The 22,098-nt window shown below is 46.8% G+C and overlaps 1 protein-coding gene across 1 annotated transcript in view; it reads right to left on the bottom strand.

The window, feature by feature from the left end:
- Nucleotides 1-22,098, bottom strand: part of LOC136709217 (RNA polymerase II elongation factor ELL) — a 55,476-nt gene that overhangs the window by 27,491 nt on the left and 5,887 nt on the right. The window lies entirely within an intron of this gene.

Raw genomic sequence — 22,098 nt, forward strand, 5'->3', positions numbered from 1 at the left:
GGCACAAGTGTGGCGTGAGAGTGATGTGAGTGTGGGGTCAGTGTGAGAGAGACACGAGTGCATTGAGAGTGTGGTGCGAATGTGACGAGAGAGTGTAGTGTGAGTGTGATATGAGGGTGATGTCTCAACATCCATCACAACAATATAAACAGTCTGTAGATACGGGTGTATGGTTTAATGAATCACTATGGGGTGGAATAGCGGGGCAAAACTGCCTACACGGGGCAGCTACTGCCCCAAAATGCCCCACACATTACCCATGAGATAAGAACACTGTCAGTGTGTGAGAGGGTAACACTCAAAGCCTCTGCCCGTGTGACACAGTTGGACAGAACACCTCTCAGAACCCGTCTGTCAGCATCCACCCAGAGCTCCTTTATCTCCGAGAAGTATCTTCAGGCTGCAAACTAACAATACACTCCTTTATTTCTCACATTCACACACCTCCCTCCAGCTGTAGCCGTGAAGAGAAACAGTGAAAACACCAGGGCGGAGTCTGCCCGACTTGTTCGAGCCTGACTGCAAGTTTGAGGTAAAGTGCTGCAGGCAGCAGGAGGGCTCATGGTGTGTTTATGTAACTCTCCGGCGTCCCTCAGGCGATCGATGCAGGCGAGACTCCACAGCGAAGCCCTGAGAACCTTCACGAAGTTCTGCAGAGAGCGATCAATGAGACGCGGAGCAGAACATGATGTAGAGAACACACAGACTCTCACTTCACTCCGATGGTACGGACTGTTCTCAATCAGAGCTCGGGACACTGTTAGGGATGTTACAGATGCTGCAGCACACTTCCAGCGCTTCCTCTAGAAGCATTTTATTAGTGTGTTGCATTGTTGTTGATGGGGTATGAGGCCTGGAGGGGATAATACAACCAGGGACAGAGAGAGGGAGAGAGAGAGCAGAAAGGAAAGGGGGGTGGTCATTTGGCTTGCACCTGGCTGACTGTTTTTGAGCTACACTGAGCGTGACCCTGAATCACTCAATGGGACAAGCTTTTCTCAGCAGTCTGAATGGCTAAAGAAATGATTGTTTTTTAAGTTTTTACTACTATTTTTTACTGCTTTAGTTGCTGACATAACACTACAGTTTGAAAACAGTCCCTGTGCTGTTTGAAAGTCATATTTCGTAATGTCTCTATAAACCTGTAAACCACTGGCATGTCTCCAGAGCCAGAACCTCGCCCACTGCAACAGGAGACGTGCCATAAGTACACCGTCGCTGCAAGTTTAGCACGAAGGCTATAAATAATCTACGTCTGTGATTGAGCAAACGGTGTAATTTGCTGCCTCTGCTCTCCTCGGCTGTTTGCATGCTGGATTTAAACAGGCCATAAAGCTGGAGTTAGCGAGCACGCTAACGAGGTAGAACAAGCACAAGGCAACAGAGCACAACAACAAACAAAGAGCAGTGTGTAAACAAAGAGTAGTCTGTAATTTCAGTTGCACGCATTCACCCAGTCACACACTCACCCAGTCACTCACACCTGTGGACAGCTTCACACACTCACCCACTCTCTCACACCAGTTAACGATGTCACACAGTCACTCCACTGACCAACATGTGCATTTGGATTTCCCAGAGGAAACCCACACAGACACACACAAACACACCACACTCCTCACAGACAATGACCCGACGAGAGGGTCCCACCCAGGACCCGAGCCCCTGCAGCTGTGTGGCAACTGAGGGACTCTTTAGCTTTAGCGCTGTCCGCTGTCCCCTCCGAGCTCCTGAACAATAACGCTCTCTTTGTAAAAACCCACTTCCACCACCAAAGAGCAGTTATTCTTCTAAAGGGAAGTCCCAGAAACCTACTTTCACTAATAAGGAATGAGAAAATTCCATCCATAAACTCATTAAGCAACAGGTATCAGCACTTCCTTAAAAACAGTGGTCCCTTCAAACAGCCCAAGGCAGTAATTCAGTCGGGAAATTGACAGGGGGCTTGAGTGGCGGCGCTGGCCTAGATATGAAGAAAACCACAGCAGTGCCCAAGCTCTCACTGGATCCCAACGGCTGATTTGACATCAGGCATAATTTAGCTGTCACAGGAATATCCAGAGTTATATTGCACTAGATTAGAGGCAATGTCTTTGATTCTGGGGAACTGCTTTTCTCTCATTTGTTTACATGAGGTTAGCTCTCTCCCAAATTTAGAAACAGTTCCATCCACAGCAAAAATAAGTCAATATTACCCACCCATGGAGCAGGAATAGAACAACACCCTCATCTCAATTCATTCTTTTCTAAGTTTAGAGGTCTTTAAGATGTAGCTGCAGTTTCTCTGCCATGAGCAGAGAGAGAGAGAGAGAGAGGGAGAGAGAGAAATGCTAATTAATGCTAACCCTAACACTAAAAGATCAAAAAATATAAAGATGTGGATTTGTGAGAACCTGCTTATTACTACAAGGAAGCAACAGAATGTAGTCCCCACAATGTCTTTTACACACACCCCCCACAGGAAAGAAAAAACAAACAGTCTCTGTAGTTTCACAAAGACAACAATGAGATCAGATGGAAAAACAAAGGAAAACAGTAAAGGTCTCCTGCTGCTCACATGTTTCTCCTCATTGAAAACCTCAGTAATTTCTCACGTCTCCTCAGGAATTCCAGTGGAGATCCCAGTAAAGTCATAAACTGTGCTCAGATTTGTCAAATGAACTAAACACGACTTTATTTCTCTCATGTCTCATTCTTTTCTCCTAAGAAAGTTTAGGAAAAACACCACTTCGTCTCCTGAGCCATAACAGAGCCACTAATGAGCAATTAAATTCTCCTCAAGTTTGTTTTGACACAATGGCCTCTTTCCAGGGTCGAAAGGTTCTGAGCAGAGGGCAACTGTTCCAACACAGACACGGTTCCGCAGAGAAATGATTACAATGAGAAAGTGAGCCCGGTTTTCTTATCACAGTTAGCATTCTTGCGACCTGTAATCACTCGGTGGGAGAGTTTAATAATTTAAGGATCTACTGATTGGTTCCAAATTTAAACCATTTTTGCCACAAAATCTTTTTTGTTCAGGTTTCTATATGTTTTCATAATTTTATTTAATTTGAATTTAATTAGGGCGGCACGCTGGCGCAGCAGGTAGTGTCTGTGAGGAGTGTGGTGTGTTCTCCCTGTGTCCACGTGGGTTTCCTCCGGGTGACTGTCTGTGAGGAGTGTGGTGTGTTCTCTCTGTGTCTGCGTGGGTTTCCTCCGGGTGACTGTCTGTGAGGAGTGTGGTGTGTTCTCCCTGTGTCCACGTGGGTTTCCTCCGGGTGCTCCGGTTTCCTCCGACAGTCCCAAAACACACGTTGGTAGGTGGATTGGCGACTCAAAAGTGTCCGTAGGTGTGAGTGTGTGAGTGAATGTACGTGTGTGTGTGTCTGTGTTGCCCTGTGAAGGACTGGCGCCCCCTCCAGGGTGTATTCCCGCCTTGCGCCCAATGATTCCAGGTAGGCTCTGGACCCACCGCGACCCTGAACTGGATAAGCGCTTACAGATAATGAATGAATGAATGAATGAATTTAATTATTAATCCCCCTTTAGCATGCTAACTTGCTAACTTTGTGAAATCTGGAAAGAGATCAGACACATCAGACGACAGCAAATATAACATAATTATTGAGAGACACACTTCCTGGTTCTGGTTTAGTGACACAGCAAATGGAAAATGAAATCGTAACCGGTTTAACGGGTCGGCATCGGCACGGAGCAGGCCTTAGTAATCATTAGACACCGGAGTGGAAAAGAAATCAACCGGCACGAGTGGCGTTCCCCCTGGTGTACCTCTGGTGATAGGGAGGTCCCGGCGAGTGCATATTCACACTGTGCAGAATGACAGAAATCAGATCAGAATCAGAACTCTCTGTGTGCGTTATGTCTCCTATCACTGTATAAATGAGGCACAAGGCTCTCTGTCCTGTTGAAGGCACTATATTAGTTTCAGAGTGAGTGTGAGAGATCATTCAGAGTGGAGTCTGAGTGGTCAATGTTCTGGTGCCGTTCAAATATAAACCAACAAAATAAACATGTAATGGTTTTTGGCTTTGCAATCTGATTATTCTTAAGAGAAAGCAAATCTAATAATTTGCTAGAGGTCTGTGAAACCAGCCCCAGGTGTTAGAGCTTCATGCTTAAGCAGCATGACAAACGTTTCTGCAATTCTGCACATATTTCTCATCTTCTGCATCAGTCCTGCTGTCAGTATTTGCCTGCGAGGGTTTAACTCAGGCTCTGGTCGTGGATTTGCAGAACAGGTTTTAAAGAACACATTGCAGATACAGTTAATCTTACTGAGATGACATACAGCTGGGAGAAAACGTGGTAAAAAAAAAAAGAATAAAAATATAAAGGCAAACGAAACATGCTCATTGTCCACTTTGCCTTTACAGAAATTTGAAAAAGAATTGGGAGGGGCCAACACAAGGGGCAGTGTGGAGAGGACCAGGCTCATCGTGTGTTTAATTTCCTTAGCAACAGAAAAACAACCACGCGGCACGGAGACTAAAGCGGTAGTGGGTGCTATCCTCTCCAGGTAGAGAACCATCAGGGGGCAGCAACATCGACATGTCATTCTACTTTGCATGTAGTAGCAGAGTTGAACCTGAGGAGGCGCTGCAGAGACTGAACTGACCACAACATCAATGATTTTTTAATTTGGAATTTCAGATTTTATTTGAGATTAGTTTACTTTATATTCCACTGCAACACGAGGTTAACACCCGACCTCGGGGTGGAGCTGCTCCTTAAGACAAGTCCAAAACTTGTTTCTCTGTATATTGCATTTGGCTGAGACCACCCAGGGGCACAGAATGGAGGCACGCTTTAAAGCACAGAATATATAACAATCCTTCAGTCACAGACAAGAATAAAGACTGGTCTCTAATGAAACATACGTTGCTCGGGTTTAGTGGAAAATAAAGTTTAAAATAGAAGCCTTACAGAGAAGCTCCAAGTCATATCCTCAGTTTCTCATGGAGCAGTGAGAGACTGAGCAGGCGGTGGGCCTTGAAACAGGCTCTTTATCTATTCACAGTGAAGGATTGATTCCAGGGATCAACAGAGAGAGAGAGAGAGAGAGGGAGAGAAGAGCAGGACCTTGGTCATCTCAAAAGCACAGACTTAGTCAAATACACATTCTCTCTCTCTCTCTCTCTCTCTCTCTCTCTCTCTCTCTCTCTCACTCACTCACTCACACACACACACACAGAGCTCCGCCATGTGTCCCCAACCCCCCAGTCCTCTCAAGACACACACACACACACACACACACACACAGCCAAAACATCAGGTCACCACAGCTACAGCCACTCAAGGCAAGTGAAGCGAATGTCAGTAATGACCTATTTCCGTCTGAGGCTCAGCGCCACGCGGAGTGCCACAGTCAAACAGATGTGTACTTTGTCTTTCTACGCTTATTAAGCACAGTCGTCCTAAAAAAGCAGGGTAGGGGGGTGGTGAGGGCGAAGCGGGGGAAGCAGGGTCTGTATTTATGTCTGTTAAAACTGGCCAGAAAGCATACAGACTATATAATAAGTATCCTCATGTTTACTTATGAAGGGGATGTGACTAACACTGACCACAGAGGGCACTGTAACTTATGGCTGAAGGGGCCATGTGAAGCTTTTGGAGTGGAAGCAGGAGAAATGGTCTGTGGGGGGCTCCGGAGGTGCAGCTCTCAGTACCGATCCAAAGTGTTCAGAGGGAGGACGAGTGTTGAGCGGAAACTCTCACTGAAGAGCTACTGCAGCTCACACCACTGAAAGAATTAAGGGCGCTCTGATAGAACCGGGTCAGAACACGCACTGCTGAAAGAGTTAGGGGCGCTCTGACAGAACCGGGTCAGAACACGCACCGCTGAAAGAGTTAGGGGCGCTCTGATAGAACCGGGTCAGAACACAAAACGCTGAAAGAGTTAACACCGCTCTGATAGAACCGGGTCAGAACACATGCCACTGAAAGAGTTAACGCTGCTCTGATAGAACCAGGTCAGAACACGCACTGCTGAAAGAGTTAACTCCTCTCTGATAGAACCGGGTCAGAACACGTGCCACTGAAAGAATCAACTCCGCTCTGATAGAACCGGGTCAGAACACGCACTGCTGAAAGAGTTAACTCCGCTCTGATATTACCGGGTCAGAACACGCACTGCTGAAAGAGTTAACTCCGCTCTGATAGAACCGGGTCAGAACACGTGCCGCTGAAAGAGTTAACTCCGCTCTGATAGAACCGGGTCAGAACACGCACTGCTGAAAGAGTTGACTCCGCTCTGATATTACCGGGTCAGAACACGCACTGCTGAAAGAGTTAACTCCTCTCTGATAGAACCGGGTCAGAACACGTGCCGCTGAAAGAGTTAACTCCGCTCTGATAGAACCGGGTCAGAACACGCACTGCTGAAAGAGTTAACTCCGCTCTGATAGAACCTGGTCAGAACACGCACTGCTGAAAGAGTTAACTCCGCTCTGATAGAACCGGGTCAGAACACGTGCCGCTGAAAGAGTTAACTCCGCTCTGATAGAACCGGGTCAAAACACGCACTGCTGAAAGAGTCAACTCCGCTCTGATAGAACCTGGTCAGAACACGTGCCGCTGAAAGAGTTAACTCCTCTCTGATAGAACAGGGTCAGAACACGTGCCGCTGAAAGAGTTAACTCCGCTCTGATAGAACCGGGTCAGAACACGTGCCGCTGAAAGAGTTAACTCCGCTCTGATAGAACCGGGTCAGAACACGCACTGCTGAAAGAGTTAACTCCGCTCTGATATTACCGGGTCAGAACACGCACTGCTGAAAGAGTTAACTCCTCTCTGATAGAACCGGGTCAAAACACGTGCCGCTGAAAGAGTTAACTCCGCTCTGATAGAACCGGGTCAGAACACGTGCCGCTGAAAGAGTTAACTCCGCTCTGATAGAACCGGGTCAGAACACGCACTGCTGAAAGAGTTAACTCCGCTCTGATATTACCGGGTCAGAACACGCACTGCTGAAAGAGTTAACTCCTCTCTGATAGAACCGGGTCAAAACACGTGCCGCTGAAAGAGTTAACTCCGCTCTGATATTACCAGGTCAGAACACGCACTGCTGAAAGAGTCAACTCCGCTCTGATAGAACCGGGTCAGAACACGCACTGCTGAAAGAGTTAACTCCTCTCTGATAGAACCGGGTCAGAACACGTGCCGCTGAAAGAGTTAACTCCGCTCTGATATTACCGGGTCAGAACACGCACTGCTGAAAGAGTTAACTCCTCTCTGATAGAACCGGGTCAGAACACGTGCCGCTGAAAGAGTTAACTCCGCTCTGATAGAACCGGGTCAGAACACGCACTGTTGAAAGAGTTAACTCCGCTCTGATAGAACCGGGTCAGAACACGTGCCGCTGAAAGAGTTAACTCCGCTCTGATATTACCGGGTCAGAACACGCACTGCTGAAAGAGTTAACTCCTCTCTGATAGAACCGGGTCAGAACACGTGCCGCTGAAAGAGTTAACTCCGCTCTGATAGAACCGGGTCAGAACACGCACTGTTGAAAGAGTTAACTCCGCTCTGATAGAACCGGGTCAGAACACGTGCCGCTGAAAGAGTTAACTCCGCTCTGATAGAACCGGGTCAGAACACGCACTGCTGAAAGAGTTAACTCCTCTCTGATAGAACAGGGTCAGAACACGTGCCGCTGAAAGAGTTAACTCCGCTCTGATAGAACCGGGTCAGAACACGCACTGCTGAAAGAGTTAACTCCTCTCTGATAGAACAGGGTCAGAACACGTGCCGCTGAAAGAGTTAACTCCGCTCTGATAGAACCGGGTCAGAACACGCACTGCTGAAAGAGTTAACTCCTCTCTGATAGAACAGGGTCAGAACACGTGCCGCTGAAAGAGTTAACTCCACTCTGATAGAACCGGGTCAGAACACGCGCCACAGAAAGAGTTAACACTATGTTATAAACTGAATGCTCTTTTACCTGAAGGCAGTTTTAATGAGCAATTAAATAAAACCAACGTGGCCTCTGTCGTTCTCTACTTCTCACACAAATCTCCAGCCCGTCCTCCTTTATCCGTCTTGTGGAGTTGGATATGAGCCTGATCCTCCACAAACTTCTTTAATGAGCGTGCAGTGACATGAAAAGACGTCCGATAGCAAAGCTGTCAAAAGCTGTAGCAGCTTTCAATCAAATTACTAGCAACAAGTCACTCAAGCGGGAGACGACGAGGGTCCCCAGAAGTAGGTCAGCGTCATCGCTACCGAGCCTCAGTGAATTACACACTGAAATCTTGCCTTAGACAAGGGCACAAGCATGGATGTATTGCCTTTACCAACCCCCTTTACCCATCACCTCGAGTCCTAAAGACCACCCCTTCCCCCTGCATCCATCCCGTGAAGTGATGCATTCGTAAGTTAACGCTGGCCCCCCCTCAAACTTCCACCACGCACACTCTGCATTCAAATTCTAATCAATGTCACTCAGGTCACTCCACTCTGGGAGTCACTCACCCACCCTCTTTCTCCATCCACAGCCTCCTCTGCCACCTTCATAACCATATGTCATTTATCCCACTGGTTCCCAGCGGGTCTCCAGGGAGGAAAACAAAATCCTCAGCTTCTTCCACGCCAAACAGAGTGGAGAGATTTAGCACCACCAAGCTCCCCTTTGCCCGGACGTAGAGCTAAAAAGGAGGTCTTCCTGACATTGTGGGAAAACGGTGTCTTGGAGTTGTCACGTATATCAACTTGTCTCGATTCTTTTGTTGTCGGAACTTAGCAGATCAATCCCAAACACTGAAATCCACGCTGCAATCCAGGCCTCTGCTGAAACACCAAGGCTTCAAGGGAACTGAAACAGCCTCATCACGAGGAACAATGCAGGAGGCAGAGCTTAAGGTCTGCGGAACAAGCACCAAGGTGTCCAAACTACCACACGGGACACCACAACACCTCAGTCACAGTGACACAGCAGTTCACACCTGCAGCGTGTGCTGACTCATGTTACAGTGTGGGGATCAGTAGGAACTCAGCTCGAATGTAAGGTTAAAGGCAACATTCACGATTGTATTTAGAAACACTTTTTGTACAGTTCAGATGGTGTCCCTCACCACGTGCTGCTCTGCAGTCAGTTTGCGCAGAATACTAGTCTAAATGTGTTTACGAAGCCCGTGTGTGTAATTGTTTTTAAAAAGTCTGATGTGCTAGGCTTTCTCCCTCTCTGCTAATGACTGATGCATCTGTTTTTTTTAGTATAATTATTATTTTAGAAAACAGAGACAACTCCAGACGTTAGAAAGCATGAACCGAGATGAGGATGTTGCTCTATTTCTGCTCCATAGGGGGGTAACACTGACTTATTTTTGCTGTTTCGGGTCACTTAAGGTTGAAATTCTCGAGAGACGGCTAACTGCATTAGCGACAATGCTACAAAACTAAACAGCTCGAGTTACACATGAATTCTGTGGGAATTCAAACAGTGAATAAACACTTACAGACAATTTACACTTCAGACACCAACAAGATACAGTCGCTTCTTACTCACACACACCTCTCCACCTTAAAAGATACAGTCGCTTCTTACTCACACACACCGCTTCACCTTAAAAGATACAGTCGCTTCTTACTCACACACACCACTCCACCTTAAAAAGATACAGTCGCTTCTTACTCACACACACCGCTTCACCTTAAAAGATACAGTCGCTTCTTACTCACACACACCACTCCACCTTAAAAGATAGTCGCTTCTTACTCACACACACCGCTCCACCTTAAAAGATGCTTAGATTCAGAATGCAAACAACCAGTGAGAAGTGCCTTTCCCCGCAATCGTAGATGCTCGCTCAGTGTTAAACAGTAGCTTGTTCTTTCACTAACACTCTACACGTTGATGCATATGGTACTCCACAACAGTCAGAATCCACCCTTAAAGCAACACTAGGTAAAACTTTTACCTTAAAATTACAGCTTCAAAATCACTGTGATGCTTCACTGAGCTGTAACAGGGAGAACAGAGTCTCAGTCATATCTGAGCACTGCAGGAACTGTGTAACGTTCCCCCCTTCATTTCAGGATAGTGCTGTAAACATGAATTAAACTCTAGGGGGAGCCAGAATATCCATGAATATGTATATGCACAGTTATTCATTTACATCCTCATTCATTCTTCCAGTGCAAAGGCAGCTTGGGTCTCTGGGTCTGAAAGGAAGTGTAGCTGTTAACAAATCAATACTGAGACTTATTCAAAATCATGCAAGGAAGCCGCTGGGGGTCTCTATGTATTTTGCCGCCCCAGACCCCACATCTCAGCGTCATTAAACATGGTTGGGGAGACTCTTCTGGCTTGGGCGATTAGAGATATGGAAAAAATGTTCCTGAGGATTTCTTGGCAAATCTGAAAAGCCAGTCTCACACAAAGAGTGGAAGCTGCAACAAAAGCGAAGAGGAGCACAGGCGTCAGATGATGTCTAACTGTTGTTCTTTTCAACATGTTTTCAGCTTTTATTCACACCACAGTTTAACACACTGTATGACACTGGCATTCTGATTGGATGTGATAAAATTAAGGGTGGTCTCTTTAAGGGAGACATTTTATAAAATTCTGACTGCTTCTGCGCATGTGCTCGTTAATTTGGAAACACTAACCCTAGCCCGAGCACCTACCAAACCCCACACCATGAATTACCATGACTCAGTCAGTTTATTATGGGATGCTTATACCAGAAAACATGGGATTCAATGAGCCATTCTGAATTTATTCTCCTTCTGACACAGTATGTGGAATCATTTTCACAGTAGCACCTTCGTCTGAGTTTGTCCAATCACAGCCCACGTTTATGTGAGAGCGCAAAGATGAGGTTAAACTCAGAGAAGAAAGAGAACAGAGTGAAAACAGCTAAAAACCAGAGCTTCTGCTCCTCGCTCCTCACTGCTGTGCGCTCGGGGTCGGGGTGAACAGCGAGCGGCTCATTATCATTTAAAGGAACAGGTGCGTTCTGAACAGGGGCTGTTTACACAGGGGGAGAACACTGCTGTGGGGCTCGTGGGGTTTGGACCAAAGCGGGTCACAGACGCTTCATTAAGAAACAGAACTGTGTTCCACTGTGGAGAAGAGGAGAGTATTTGTCCTTTATCTCTTCCACAGTAAAATATAAAGTGTACTAACTCAACATATCCACACAGGGAAGTATATAAAAGTGTAGATGCGCTAACATTGTTGTCTCTAGGGTTCTACAAGTAGAATCTATGTTTACTCAATGCATCATTTGTTTAAATGCACACATGAAAAATGTAAACCGAGGCCTTGGACTGCCACTACTTTTCAAAACCTCTGATTAATACTGAGTTGTTATTTTTGCAGAGTTATCACTAACCAAGAGTCCTCAACAAAGCCATACACACACACATCACTGGAGGCAAATGGAAACTTGAGATTGACAGTCCTCAACACCTCGTCAGACCGAGCAGCAGCACAAAGCCTCCCTCTGTGATCCAGGCCCAGCCACATCTGCCGCCGCTCGGCCCTGAGTGTTTGGAGATGTCAAATACTTTCGCCCTGTTGTAAGGCGTGAACTGGCCTGGAACAGAGCAAATTTGGCGGGGGGCTTTGGCGGCTGCGCAGGAGACAAAGGGCACGTTTGGCAGCAGCTCGAGGAACCTCACATTCCCTGGACTCCACGGTGCTCTGAAAAGCGCTCATGCAAACTGCAGAACGTGCGGCACGTCGACTCAGATGCGATCACGCGCAGCAGATGACACCTTTGCTGTGCTTATGGGAAGAATAAACTTCTGAAACTTTGCCGTCCCGCCCTCCCTTCCTTTGAAGGCGCACATCTGCTCGGAAAAAAGACGGCGGAGGCTTGTGTGTTTTTTCAGGTGCTGTTTTTCTGAACTGGCTCCGTGTGACCCGCTTATTTCGAGCCAGGACACTGAAAATAACACGCATCTGCCAAATCCATCCACACACAGGGCCCCGACGGCTTGACCCTCTCGTCCGGTATCGAGTCATCACATGCACGGACATTCGCTTTCAGTGCCCTGTCGCTGCGACCAAAATTACACGAGCGGAGGGCAAACCTTTTATCTGGGACCGTGCAATTACAGCAGCGGCTATGATTCTCCAGCCCTGACCAGTCATCGAAATGAGCACTCTTTACTTCCCCTCTCTCCGGCACGGGCGAAATTAGTTCCAGTGGTTTTGTTTCATGTGGGCTGGGTCTGCTCTGCACGGCCGCGCACCATTGTTCTCCTCCAGCGCTTCGTCACGGCTTCCTCTGAAGCCGAGGCTCGTCTTTTGTTGGAGGAGTCGCATGCGATGGCACGGAGAGACGCCTGGATTATTCATGACCCACAGGGACGTGTGCCCTCTTGGGGGGCAGCTTGGAGGAGGGGTGTGTGGGGCATCCCTACCCAGGACCGAGAGAGAAACAGAGGCCCCTCTCCCACTCCTCACGTCTAAAACAGACAGAAAACCACTCATCCAAGGAAAGAGGACAGGGAGGTGGCAGGGGTGTGTGTGGCAGTTAGAGAGATGGGGGCAGGGAGAGAGAGAGAGAGACTGCCATAGTGATAGTGAAGTTAACCTTCATTACTTATACCTATAATGCTAATATGGTTCATTCTGAACGTCACTGGGTGTAGTGTCTGATTCTGAGTCGAGGAGGACATGCTCCTCTCTGTCATCCTCCTGGTTCTTGTCAATGCTTCTTTCTGTTGACATTAGTCAACTTCAGCTAAACCAAGGCAATCTCAGTGCGTATGGATACGGTACGACACCTTCCTCAAACAGCAGCGTAAACAGGAATCCACAGATCGACACTAAATACTCCACTAAATCCTTAATTCTGCTCAAGACAGTGGTCTCATTTCTGCCCTTTTTTCTTTGATAATGCAAAAATAACTTGTTATAAACATTACTGTGTACAAATACAATGAAAAGCATTTTTTGTCACATAACTGTAATTAAAAATGTGATCATCCTCCCACTCTTTTGTCATTTTCTGGTGATTGCTGTGTACAATTAATAATCACAATTCTGCTTTAATTCAACAGAAAACAACCTTAAAAAAAGTATTGACGTGCTACGTTCCCCAGAGATCCACACCCCCATCTGTAACTGGTCTAAACCCACACTCACACGGACTTTTGGACACAGTATCGTCCCCAAGAACAGAACAAACCCATCACAGTCTTCTGCAGCTTTTTCCTGATGGAGCTCAGAACCAAATAAACTCTTCACTTTTCACACGGCTTCATTTTTAGGTTCTTTTCTGTTGAATAAAACGAGAACTGTGATTTTTTTTATACGACACAGTCACCGAAAAATACCAAAAGAGCGAGAGAAGGTTTGGAATGTGAATTACAGTTATACGCTACACAAAAGGCACTTTAAAACGTATTTGTATCAGATGAATCAGCTAAACTCTTCAGCTTTTTCTTTGATTTATTGTGTGTTAGAGTTTAATCGATTCATTTAGAAACTGAGGAAAATGGAGATCAGGGAAATGTCACACACGCCTAGTTTAACTTTTATTGTTTTATTTAACATCAACAACATTCAAGCACTGTGTATTCTCTGGTCAGAATGTACTGAAGGTATAGTGTATTTGCCCCATGTGTCGAGAGCCTCGGCGCAACACTTGCACATGCTTTGCTCCAACCAAAGCATATGATCCCTGAACTAAACCAGGAGGCGACAGAATGAAATATGGCGGCGTTTAACAAATGGCATTTAAGACTGTGAGGGAGAAGGTTGCAGGGGTTTGTTATTACACACAGAAGCAGACGATGCATGCTAACACTGGCGCGCCACGAGCACGGGGGAAGATCCTGTCGCATTTTTCCTGGCTGCTCCATTGTTTAGCATATGATCAATGAGGCTGCCACGAGCCAGGGCCGGTTACGTGTGCGAGCCCTTCTCTCCTGGCATTAAATCAGCGTGAGCCGCTCGCGTCGTGCTCGCAGGGGCTCCGATGTCGGTTACATTTAAATGGGCGGCTGTCTGTTGAGAACGGGGGGTTGGTTAGAGGTTGGAGGTTGGAGGCAAGAGTTGGTGATGTGGGGGATGGGGTGGGGGTTCGTGGTGGTTGCTTGCCTCATCCTTTTAGCTGCTGCGTACTATGCCAAGCAAAATCTGCCTCTGCCTCCTCCTCGGCACCTGAGGGCTAATCTGTCAAGCTCAGTGAGCTCTGGGTGAACCGACTCGATAACCAACCCTCCATGTGTGTGCTCTGGTCTCCATCGTGGGGGTGGAGAGGGCCCTGTGTGCTGCTTTCATAAGCAGCCCATTGGTGGCACAGCCGGGAGCCAGCCTCCACTCTCCTATTAGTTACTATAGAGACAGTCAGGAGGAAATTAGACAGAAGCAGGTCTACGCATGAGGGTGAGCACCGTGCAGCCTCCCAAATCTACTCCACCACCTCCTGTCTCCGAGTTATCACCACATAATGCCGACACAGGTTTGAGAATTTGCTCAAAATGTTGAGTCATAGGAGGTGGTCCTCGATGTAAAGATTACACTCCATTAAAAAGACTGAAGACGTGCTAAATCCACGTTAGAAAAACACAAACCTGTGGACAATCAATCAATATAATATTTATTTTCCTTCAATGTCCATCAGTTCTGCAGGTGTCTTTTATACGCTGTCAGAAAAACTGTGTACTGTACTGTACCTTTAATTAGGAACAGAACCGTACCTTACTCTATATGAACTGTGGATGTTAAAGTCGTGTTGATGTCATTCACCCCGTGAAAAAAAAAAAAAAAAAAAAAAAAAAAAAGAAAAATAAAGTAATGAACCTTTAGGAACACAACTGGACTCTAACACCACTGCTGTACCTTTAAAGATACACTCCACTGTTTGTAGCTTTAATGACAGTGATGTACCTGTAGAGTACCTTTAATACTGAGAGTGTATTGAGTATTAATATGGGATATTGTATACATTTCCTTTGTGATACGTTATCGATACGTGACGTCAAATCGCCCTCCACACTATTATATAAATAATAAACTAATAAATAATAAACAGTTATATTAGCATTGCTCAAGCACTGCTCTAAGGAACATGAAGAGAGTTTTCCCCAATGGCCTTAAACCCTGCTACTGTCCTCATAAGTGAATACAAAGACAAACAGGATTTACTCTGAACTCCAGGAAGCCAAGCTCCAAAACAACCATGGTCAGTTCCACAGCACCAAATACGTCCAGAAAACAAGTCCACCGCATAACACACTCAAACACACTTAGGCCTCTGTTATTAAGCAATGTGAAGCGTTTTCATCAACCACCACAAGATCTATTTGAAGCTAAAAGTGGTGATGCGTTAGTGGTGATCTGCATGGTGCTTTTCCACTGCAAGGTATCTACTCGGCTCGACTAGTTGCTTGAGACCTGGTTGGTTTTCCTCTTTATACCCCGTCTCTAAGGGGAACAGTGGTCTTTGGAGACCACAACAACGGCGGCGGTAACGTTAAGTGGTGTTTACTCATGGTGTATTGGCGTGTTGTTGTTGTTTGGGACTGAACACAGTTCCGTCATCAGTCATTTTACGAGCTGCCGTCGTGAGTCGGATAAAAACAAACGTGATCTCTGCTGCAGCTGGAGATTTTACAGATGGAGAGTTGGTGCTGGTCGTCTGCATCAGTGTCACTGCAGCGCTCCACCACCACATCACACCTGCTCTGTGGGGGTCCTGAGCGCTGAGGAACAGGGGGAGAGGGGGCTAACAAAGTATGCAGAGCAACAGATGAACTAGCTGTATGTGGCTGTCATAGCTCTTCAACGTTCACAATGGAGAACTCTCCTCCTCTGAAAGCACCTGGTACGGACGACATAAGGAGCCTCAGCAGTGAAACGCAGTGCCAGTCAAAACATGGGGCCCCAGACGAGAGAAAGGCACTGAGGGGGCCCCAGCGGCGGGCACGTCACATCTGGGTGAATAGTGCGACGTGTGCCCATTCATTCACACGTGGTGTCATCCCCCTCCTCCTCTGTTGCTCTGCTCCTGGGGACCACCGCTCTCTGCTACACATTCCTCCTATTGTCATTCTAATTAGCTTTCAGGAGGAAAGAAAGACACACAAACACACACACCATCTTGTATCTGTGAAATTTAGGGACATTACATAGACTTCCAGTCATTTCGTGGAGCCCTTAACCCTAACCTTAAATCGTAATGATTACAATTTGGGGACGAGCTGGTGGTCCCTACAACGAGGACAAGTCCCCACAATGTGAATGTGTAAACAGATTTTGGTACCCACAATGTGATAAATTTCTGGTACAGCAGTACACACACACACACACACACACATGCTGGTTCAGCTGTACTTGTGAGTACCTCCACTGAAATAATGACTACTGTAGCTATTTAACACTACACCTAACCCCAACCTTAACCTCATTAAACAAAAGTAAAAATTTCACAATGAAGCATTAGCGTTAGAATAAAGAGCATTAGAAAATGTGAGAGCCACCACAACGTCCTCACAATGCCCCAAGATGTGGGATACTCCTAGCCTTACAAGGATCCCTGGTCCTCACAAATTTATAAAAACACACACCCACACAAACACATACACATTTGGACAGATGAACTTAAACATACATCCTCAAACTTTCACAAGTGTGCACTCTCACTTGCACACTCAGTGTCTCCAGAGAGGTGCCTCATGCATCATTTTCATACACACACACACACACACACATTGCACTGTGGCTGGGGTTGGACTGCTGCAAGTGAGAAGGAAGCCCTTGTGAGTCTGAGGGAAAGATGGAGAGGCTGGAGGAGGATAAGACAATGATGACAAGAGAGGCAGAAGGGAGGGGGGATGAGTCACACACACACACCATGAGAACATTTCACCCAGTAATGCGCTCTACCCCACCTCCCACCAGCAGCCAGTGACTAAAGCTGTAATCAGACCTGAAATTTTCAGGACCACCACGGGACCCCCACAGCTTCAGTGCTGGGTCTCACCCCCGAAGAACCGAGTGGAAAGTGGCAAGTAACGTATGCAGAGCAATAGATTGACGACAGTCTGTAACTGTAGAACTACAAAGTGCTGCTCTGTGGACAGTGAAGTAGGGGTGGTTGTAATGTTATGGCTGTGTATACACACAAACACAACAAAAGACTCAGACTGCAGGACTTTTTAGTTTTATGACATCATTAAACCTGCTCAGGAGGAGTTGGTGTGGTGCCAGGTCCGCGGCCGGACCCGGCACAAACTGTCGGCTGTTTACGAAAGCGTCCGAAACGTGTGAGGAGGACGTCAAGCCTGCAATCTGCGCTGACTCTGAAGTGCGCACACGTCTGTGCATGTGTTAGGGCGGCTTACGTGTTTCATATCAGTGCATTCAATTAACTCTGAGTGTGAAACTCAGGGGGAGGGAGCCTTTTCTGTGCGACTGCGGCAGGTAAAAATGCTAGAATTGGAGGTGATGGCTCCAAAAATATTTGCAGCCATATACTAAAACTGTAAAAGTGCATCAACAAAAAGCAGACCTCTGTCTGGATCTGGACCGACTGAGGGTTGTATCCAGATCAGTGACCAATTTCTAACAAATGACAAAACTACTGCTTTTCAGGGATTTACTTTCATGCTTCTGTTGCTAATTGTATTGTGAAGCATTTTGAGCTGCATTTTCCAAGGGTTGGGTCCAGAGATGCCCCGGAGCGGTCGGTCACACATGCAGCACATGATTCAGGCATGGGGGTGGAGCCTGTGCAGCGTGTGCAGGAGAAACTCCGGAACATTTCCGGTTCTGTTTTCACAGAATACCAGGGTTCATTAGAATGCCAGGGTTAATTCATTAAAGAGTTATTAGCTCATTAACAAATGTGTTCTGGAGCTGACAGGGTTAATGTCGACTGACAGAGGAGACACAGTGAGTATTCGGCGAGATCTGAGGTTTAACTGTAGATGGATGTGTGTTCACTGTTTGGCCAGGTCACTTTTACCCTTTCAATCTGTGTGTTATAAGTGATTATTAAAGACTGTTAATGTATTAACAACATAATTATTAACTATTAATATACAGATTGAAAACCATGTATAAACCTCTACAAATGTAGCCTAATTCTAAAGTTGTACCATTGGGTTAATACAGTAACTTTTCAACTCTTTCAACTCTCTTTCAACTCTTTAAATTGAACCAATCAAAGGCCTCCTCCTTTCAGGGGTCGGAAGTCGGTAAACACTTTTATTCTGTGCTGTTTTGCACAAAAAAGGTAGGAAACATAGCCCAAAACCTATAGTTCTCATATATTTAGCATCCAAACTCACACGATTTTTACAAGATGCACTTCCCACTCCTGATTTAGGAACGGAAAAGAGCGCAGAACTCTACGGAACAGCCTTAAGAAGTGTTCGGCCCTGCAGTGAAACCAAGGCCAAAGAGATGACCCTGTTCACTAGAGAGAGTGAAAGTAGAGAATAGGGCACATCTAACACTGCACAGGAAACAAAACAGAGCAGGAACTCGCTGGTCTAGTCCTTATCTAAAATGTTCATTGTGGCAAATGCTATAATCTCACGTACCCTTGGCTTTCTGGCATGTAACACACACACACACACACACACAGTGCAGACTGTAATTCACGTTTACAGCGCTGCCCTGAAACCAATGGAGAGGGGGTGGGTTCCCAGTTCCCTCCTCCAGGAGTTACACAGTGCAGTTTCTGCAGTGCTGAGCCTGAAGTTCCAGCTCGGTAGAGTGTCACAATGATTTTGAAGCTGTAATTTTAAAGGAAAAACACAACCTAGTGTTGCTTTAACTTAGAGCCCAGTGATTTCCAACACGGAGAAACACAGACCCTCGACGTCAGAAGCAGAGCCGGATCAGAACGACTCGTCTCACCCCACGTTTTCAGACAGAGACCTGACTGGGTGGTCCTCCTTCACCGTGTGTGGGTCAGTGGCTCCAGATTCACACATAAATGTAAACATGCACTAAACAGGTGATTTTTTTTCACAGTATGTTTCCTTTAAATCGGGCTCCTGTTGTATATTTTTCATACCCTTTCTAGGTCACACTTACACTGTATTCTCCTCCAAATTCAGGCTAGCGACTGCAGACTACACAAAAGATTATACAGTGGAAAGAATTCCTTTCCAGTTCTCTGCAAACCGGGCCTAAAAGAGTGAGACCGCGCTTATTAAGCAGGGGAAGCAGGAGGCGATAGAAGAAGCCTTCTCAGTGATTACACAGTGCGAGGCAGAGCTTCCTGTAAAAAGAGAAGGTCTTCCTGGGGCCAAAAGAAAATGGGCACCTCTATGTGAAATTCCAGTCACGGAGCTCAGAGCCTTAACCTGAACACATTCCCATCTCCCTTATGAGGCTTTCAAAGTCATTTAAATTCCAAGAACTGCAGACTGGGGAACTTCTCTCGCCAAAATGAAAGGAATTCTGCATGTCTCTCCCACTCTTACTCTCCAGAATTGTGTTTCTCCACCGTTTCATCATCCCTTTCTGGGTCTAGAAATAATTAAGAGAGCCGTGTGTTACTCCGGCTGATGGCGATCCACCGCGGGCTGTTTTTATCTCACTAATTGATGCCCTGAATAATCTATAACAAAAAGACTCCCCTGCTTAGCAAGTGTTTGGTGAAGGTCTGCAAAGTCTTCTGCAATATCTTGAGCGGGAATTATGGAGGAGACAGCGGGGCAGAGCTGGGAACCACGGGAGGTCACTTTCCGTTGAAAGGACTTCCACCCCACCCCTTCCCACAGCGCGTCTCTGAGGCCTGGATCGGATCCAGGACGCTGTTTATGGGAATTCCCTGGCAAGCAAGCGGAACCTACAGCCGACCAAACTGAACGCGTGAACAAAAATGCTAACGCTGCTAATAAGAAAGGCCAGGTGGGTGGTAGAGGGCAGTTAGCACTGAGTCTAGCAGAGCCTCCACTGATCTAGGCTTATTTACAAGCGGTGTTATTATCATTAAACAATGTTCTCCACTAATCTTAGAGGAGTGTGGTGTATTAAAAGCTTCAAGTCCCCAGAGTCGCTTCCAAAACAAGTCTCGGTCCATGGAGGACTTTACTGTCCCTCTATATTACACACTAAGGCAGTAACGTAAACATGTAGAAAGCATTAGAAACACTTCTACAGCGCTGTAAACAAACACACCTAAAACACTTCATTTAAAATGTACCCCCTGAGTGAATAACTCCAAATTAAATGCTTGTTAAGAGCACAAACACACAGCAGTGACACCAGCACTAGCTTCCATTAGCGCTCTAAAGCAGGATGATGTGCTAGGGCTGGACAATTAATCGGAAATCAATCGAAATTGAGATTTTTCTTTTAACTGTTCATCCTTTGTTATTAATTCTGTGAATACATCCCCACTGTGTGTTCACATACTGTCCCTTTAAACCCACACCACCCTGCTGTAGTCACATGACTCTGCCCCGTCCAATCAGACACACGGAGGAGAACCTAAACACGGAGGCGGACCGAGCGACTGGAGCGGCTCGTACCAAAGAGAAACGCTGCGTCTGTGGTTTGGACGTGTTCTGACTTTAGTGAAGACACCGAACATAAAGAAGTCAAATGTAAACACTGAGAAAAACCAGTTTCAGACCAAAGTGAATCCCCCGGTCTGTTTCACACTGAACACAATCACACACCGAATACGAACAGAGCACGGCTCAGACACAGAGACGGAGCTCCCAGCCGCATCAGAAACACACACCCCACCTTTAATAGCGTTAAAGCTTTTAACACCTTTAACACAGGCAGCGTGTCCTGCTCCAGATGCAGAAAAGCGAGTGTTTAAAGATGGATTTACAGGGTCCCAGAATGGGGCATTATTCAAGACCCGCAATGTGAAGTGCCACTATGAGACCAAACACACATCCTAGGGTCGGGGAGGATTTCAGCAACTGGGCTTCACTGATTCTAAACTGGAAAACTGAGATGTTTCACTGGTCACGAACACAGCGCAGGACATAATATAAACACCCCTAGACTCAGTTCTCTAAGACACACATGGTTCATTGTGTCCGATTTGTCAAAAGCCATCCAATCCAATTTACGCAGACCTGATTCCAAGTAGCTGTCTGATTAGTGCTCGTCCACCCAGCCGTGAACCGAAAGGTCACAGCGATGGCCCTTGTATAACGCTCCCTGTGATCTACGTTCAAGTTCCTTGACATTTAGTCTCTGTAGCGAGGTTATGGCTGGTATTTTTCATGTCAGTGTTAGCATCTCCGCTCGTCAGAGATTACTGTAGCTCTGAGGATTCCCAGAAGTAACAGCTTAATCCCCCACCCCATCTCGCACACTCACATTCTCCAACGGCTCACACAGCTCATTAAAGCCCAGCGGTCCATTGTCACAGGAGGAGGAGGAGGGCCGAGGGTGCCTACGCTCCGATTTGCCAGAGCCGATTTGAATATGCAACCTTCTGAACACAGGCGTCAGTTCTACGTTTCTTCAATTAAAACCCATTTAAACTTCAATTGCAACTGCGTGAAGTAATGTGCCGCATGTTTCAGCGCATACTGCACACATTAGACTCCACTTTGACATAAACAGAGGGCTGTCCATGTGAGAACTCAGGGTTTAGGAGGTTTTGCAGCACCGCTGCCTTTAAAAACCAAGCGTCCCGCACCCCCACTCCTCCTCGTCGGAGGCCTTTCATGTCTGCGCAGAGACAACAGCCACAGAGACACAGGGTGGGTTCCCTAGGGTCGGCAGCGCCCTCTCTTTCCCGACAGCCACCGCCCCGCACTCTCTAACAAAGCCCTCCCCGGTTGCCAGCCATGACCCAGTAACCTGGAGAGCAGAGCAGAGCAGCCCCAAGGGTGTTGGGTACCCTCTCGCGGGGCTTCCCCAGCACTTCCCCCCGTGCGCTCCTCGGCCACACAGTCCGCACTTGTGCGCCCCAAACCGCGCAGGCTTCTTTCAGACAGGAGCCACAGTGTGTGTGAATGTGTGTGAGGACGGCAGGCAGCGGGGAGGTTCTGTAGCTGAATGTGCTAATCCGGTTAGACACAGGCATCTTTCTTTAGAGTCGTTTCACTGGAATTCTCGCTCTCTCCAGGTCATGGAGGCTAGCCACAAGCTGCGTGGCTGGGTATAACTGGCTGTGGAGGCATGGGATGGACGTGTGCGCGCGAGAA

This window comes from Hoplias malabaricus, chromosome 11 (genome assembly GCF_029633855.1).
Source record: "Hoplias malabaricus isolate fHopMal1 chromosome 11, fHopMal1.hap1, whole genome shotgun sequence".
NCBI lineage: Eukaryota > Metazoa > Chordata > Actinopteri > Characiformes > Erythrinidae > Hoplias > Hoplias malabaricus.